We start from the raw sequence: 5,886 nt of genomic DNA, 5'->3' as shown, positions 1-5,886 counted from the left end.
CGCACAATCTACTTGTAATATTGAGTTTTAAGTAATATGCATTAATAAACAGTATTTTACGCATAAAAAGTAGTTTTTAAGAGTTTTTGTTAAATGTTTTATATTATAGGACTTGACCAAACATCTCACGACACGAGCTGACCCTTTTTCTTTTCTTTGCTGATTCCTCTCAATGAAATTTTCCATGTTGCACTAAGTTACTTAATATAGTATAAATTTTTTTTATAATTTAATTTAAGTTTAATAATGAAATAATTTATTTTTAGTTTAATAATATAACATTTTATAAAGATAATAATTAAGTATTCTGTTAGAACTAAATAATTATCCTAATTATATTTTAGATTTTTTATATTTAAAATGAGATGTTTATCCTGTATTTGATTGTGTTTATCTGCAGTTAGTTACATGAATTCAAATATGGAATGAAATCGGATAGGGATGAAATCGCTTAGGGATGAACGGGTTTAAGAGTTTTTAAGAGTTTTTAAGAGTTTTAGCCAAATACTTTATAAGATAGTATAGATAAATATACTATTATTAAAACTATTTTTTAATTGTTATTATTAAAACTAGACCATTTATCTTTACAAAGTACTACAAATTTGATTATTTAAATTTCAATATATAAATTGTTAGTAATAAATAAATTAACAGTTTCAATGCTTCAAATAATTTTCAATTAGATTTTAGATTTAAAAATTTAAATTATAAAATAAACAAATTACTAGCAAATCAATATATCTTAAATTAATCAAAATTGCTTAAAAACTTGTTACAGTTAATATAAAATCAAACGTTACAATCTTAATATAAATGTTCAATCATCTAGAACAACATAGGTGTCGTTTACCAAACGCTTACCTGGATAAGCGCTTATCAAGTCACTTTACTTTACTGGATGAATATGACAAGGACTAAAATCTTACCCGATAAGAGCGAAGGCAAGAATTGAGAATCTTACCCGGTAAGTGAGGACAAGGACTCTTACCATGGTTAGCGCTTACCAGGATAAATTGTTGCATACAATGCGTTTTAGTGAATAAACTCTTACCCAATAAGTAAGCAATAGTGTTGAATTTTACCGATAAGTGTTTACCGAGTAAATGTTTAGGTAAACGGCCCCATAGTCTATTGTACCCTGGGATTCTTGATAATCGGCGTATTGTTTATTCGAGCCTGATATGGGGTTGCCCACCTAATTGCACATGGATACCTCAAATGTAACTATTAGGGAGAAATAGTAGGCACCAGGTACCCTCCTTTTAGCATTACTTTAATATAATAGTTTTCATTTACAAACCCGGCTGCAATAGGAGGATGTTTAGTCCAATGTGTAGGTGTAGACCGAAGTGGTAAGTACGTGGAGCCTCCCGTGTTGTTCAAAACATATAGTATCCGGTCATACCCTGAAGCAGCTAGTACAACCATTTTAGGCATAGTCCACCAATAATCACTTGGTGCAAGCGTGTCTTCGTAAAACCAACTCAACGATGCTTCAACTTGGACCCAACTATAAGAGTTAAAAATCACTTCATATCTTGTTCTATACATATGCAACTCTTCAAGTAATTTTCACGCTTAATATTGGGTCAATTATCTCCGTTGAAACCTAAGCAAATAGATACCACTCAAAACCCACAATTTCCGTCAGATTTTACATTTTGTACCTACATAAAATAAAATCATAAACAATAAGGCATAGGGAGATGACCCAAAATTTGAAATATATATAATGTTGTAAACCTTATACCTGCATGATGTAAGGTCGAAGTATCGGCTTTGAGCCAAAAACTCAATCCGTTCATTTGCATCCTCTGTCTCGTACAAGTTTTTATCGTCGACGTTTGACACTAGTGCTTGGTACCCTGAAACATAACAAATGTGTCTCGTTGGTGCCTGGTACCCCGAAATGTCCACATCATCAAACTTTGGCGTGTCATAATCAGGATCGTCCTTGGGCCTGTTAAATCTGGGATTCAGAACAGGGCCCCCAACATTTTGGGCCCCAATTTCACAGCCCATATGGATATACCTCTACGAATCGGCCGGCTGAGGTTTCAGTTTGGGCGTTTGGCGATTTCTGAACTGCTAGACAAGGACGAGTGGACGACGCTGGACCAAAACTAGACGCGCGCCTCGTGCCCTCGACCCTTCACCCTTGTCGCCTCGATCTCCCCTCTCCTATCTATCCGTCACTTCTGCGATTGTCGATTGAACTCTTCAAAATGGCTAATGATTCGGTTTCAGAATCTTCAGATATGCAACGGCAACTAGAACAACGGTCAGATTTTAGATTATTTTTGTTAAGTATAAATACATGTTTGGTAGATTTGTTGATTACTCGTTATTTGATTACTATTCAATGTTCTTAAATCTCATAATCTCAACGATTTGGTCGATTACTTGATTGTTTTTTGCAGATTTCATTGTCATTGTGTTGGTCTTGGTCAATTGGTAACTTGGTTGGACTGTTGGTTGAGTGAGTAGGTGGTCGATTTTAACCTAATTCCTAAATCCTAAAGGTGAGATAAAATATTCTCCTAAGTTCTTTGTCTGTATACACATTACACAGAACTCTATGATTTATTGATTTATGTCTGTATTCAGTTCTTTGTATACACAAAGTCAGTTCTTTGTCTTTCATGACTGTTTGGAACATTGGAATTGCATAAGATTTAAGTTAATAGGTTCCCATTTTCTTTTTTTCTACCTGTCAAATTTTCTTAGTTAATAATGTGGTTCCATTTACTGACTTTATGTGTTACCTAACCTTTGCCTCCATTCGTCTTATTTCTTCAATTTGTATTTAGCCATTTAGGCATTTAGCCTTTTATTGCTTGTTCACTATTCAAAATCACAAGTGTAAGAAAAAACTGAAACCTTGTTCACTTGTTTTAGGTTCATCTTGTTATTTGTTTAGGTCTGGTTCAAATTATAACAGGGCCTCCAAAAAGATTAGGAAGGCCCTGGTCATAATAACTACGTCTAAGAGGTTCTTGAGTAGAGAAAATGAAACAAAAACTTCTTGAAAGTTTTATCATTTAAGGACGGACGCCCAAGAGTAGTTTTCTAAACTATAAGTTCACGCATAGAAATTGTTGATGTTGCAAATATCTCTTTTAGCTTTCTCAAAAGATTGACCTTATTCGGTTGTGACTGCTTTTTGAACATGTTGGTAAACCTTTAAACTTCTTCTTCACAACCGAAATCATCATCGTGTAAAGCTATACATGGTGTAAAATCAAGCTTTCTTCAGAACACATCGATCAGATCAAAGGGAATGGCCCTTTTTTTTACTATAATATAGTGCTTGTTCATGGGCACACGTTAACCCATGACTGGTATGAAGTTGACAACCACAATTTTCAGAAAATACACCAACATTGTTACACCGCTCAAGCTCTTTGTATGCTAAATCCAATGCATGTATTGAAATGAAACCACATAATGTGTTGAATTGTGGTATGTTATAACGATGCTTTCTTACAGTTCTGCTCTTTTCGAAACTGGCCTTTTATGAGTTTCTTGAGCCTTAATCATATTGTGAACATCATACAATGGTGATTGTAAATCTGGTCGTGGTGTATCCAAGTATAGTTTAAACTTGGCATGCTGACTCTCAACTTTGTTGGTTATGTGATTTCCAAAGTAAAGATATTTGTCAGTCCAGACAGATACAAACATTTTTTTAAAGGGGTTCAACCATATGTCATTCAGATACTTCAATACATCTGAAAAGTGAAACAAACATAATTCAATATCACAAAATATGTTAGAAAACATATGAAATATACTTATATATATCAACAATACCTTGATAGTCCTTCAATATTGTTTGAAGTTCTTCCAAATTATTGTAGTATTCCTCTTTCGTCTGAGACTAGACTAAACGATTCCATGCTTGATAAAAATAATTTTGAGAATAATTCCCCGATTTCTTCTTTTTGCTTCTTCTCAAAATGATTTTGGATATATGCCATCTACAGAGCAGTTTTTTTTTTTTTTTTGCATCCAAAAATACACTGTGGCATGTTTTAATCAAACTCCACTCTCTGTCTGTGATGATAACACGTGGACAAATGCATCCGTTCATTGTCAATTTAAGACAATTTAATACCCAAATATACGATGATTCACTTTCATCACTCATAAAAGCAAATCCAATGCAAAATGTCATATTCGTCGATGTTACACCCACAATCTCAACAAGAGGGCATCTCATACTTATTTGTTGCATACGTCGCATCCATCAACAGTACATGGGGAAAAGCATGCCATAGATCCAAAGATATTGGATGAGCGAAGAATAAATCTTCTAATTCATTCGTCAAACTATTGACTCGAGTCTGATAAAAGTAATTTTCTCAAACTAAAAATGACATAAGGATCTGCATCTGAGTTCTACCAGATTTCTCTGTCGTTCGAGCTTTATTGCGAGCATCGTAAATGGTTTTAAGTGTGAAGACATTATCCAAATTTTGATTCTTAAGGGTGGATAAGATGTCTCGTGGTTTGACACGATTCACTGACAAATCAACCATTAACTGAGCTTCATTTGCAGACAATCAGGCTGCATATGGATGACCTCCTAGATTGAACGCTGGTTCACGATTATGTGTCTCACATTGCACCTTTATTGTCCAACATTCACGTCTGATTGAATATTTTCCTACCAATCCAAATGGACAATTCATTTTCCTATTTCTGGTATGTCTACTTGATATTTTCTCTCTTTTGTATACGCCATCGCGATCACATTTAAAAGCACCTTTTTCATCACTCCACTTGGTCCAATATTGGATCGTTTAATCACTATAACATAACTAAGAGAGCGTCCTTTATTTTGAACCCAATCAACTAACTCCTCACACGATGAGAACGCCTTAAATATTTAAATTGACAAAATTTTAATACATAAAAGCAAATAAATAAATAAATTACCCATAAAAAGTCGTTTTATTCTAACATTACATAATATAATAATTAAAACAAACTACTAATATGTTTGCAATAAATAAATAAATTCTTACAAAAAAATCAACCGTAAATAAAATAATATATGTACCTTATCGATGGAAAATTATCCTTTGTCATGGACATGAAAATCAGTTTCACACACGTTAGGATCTTCGTTCAAACCCGACATTCCGCAAGTCTGATGTTGTTTTCTGTAACACCCGAAATTTTTTCCCTTTTCCCTGCTCCGTGCGCAACAAGGGTTTTCGCCTCGTTAGGGAGGTATGCGTTTTCACCTATCTATTTGGAGCTTTAGCCACCTTAATTCTTTTAAGCCTTTCTTTGTTAAATTTATATATATATATATATATATATATGTGTGTATATATATGCATACTTTTATAAATAAACTTTAGGGGAAAAGCCTTCTTTAGAAGCAGTAGAGTAAAGGGGGGGGTACCTTCGACCTTTTTTGTTGTCCTACCCTCTTTTTCTTTTGTAATCATCTTTTCCCTAGTAGTCCTTTCCATTCCATGGAGGTCCTTAACCTTTACCTTGATTTTGGGAATAGGACTTTAGAGGGAGGGGAAGGATGTGAGTGGCAGAAGCATCTAAAGGAATCGTCTCCTTCACTTGGTAAAAGGCAAAACCCCCCCAACTGAAGAAGCCCATGTCATGCATCGATCTTCTTTTGAGTGCTGCAACCACCGCCGGTTGAGCCTGCCTTAGCGCCGTCCATGCCAGCACCGTGCCTCCAGCCCCGTTCTTTCTGCACCCCTAGCCCTTCTGTGTATTGAATCGTTTCAGGCAGCAGCAGACGCTGCCGTGCCACGCCAGGCAGCAACAGGCGCTGCCGAGACATTTCCCGCAGCTTTCATCGTTGTGTCTCGTTGGACAGCAGCCGCTGGGTGCTGTTTTCTTCATTTT

This window comes from Cynara cardunculus (assembly GCF_001531365.2).
Source record: "Cynara cardunculus var. scolymus isolate 2C chromosome LG 6, CcrdV1, whole genome shotgun sequence".
NCBI classification, from domain to species: Eukaryota; Viridiplantae; Streptophyta; class Magnoliopsida; order Asterales; family Asteraceae; genus Cynara; species Cynara cardunculus.
This window is presented reverse-complemented; position numbering follows the sequence as displayed.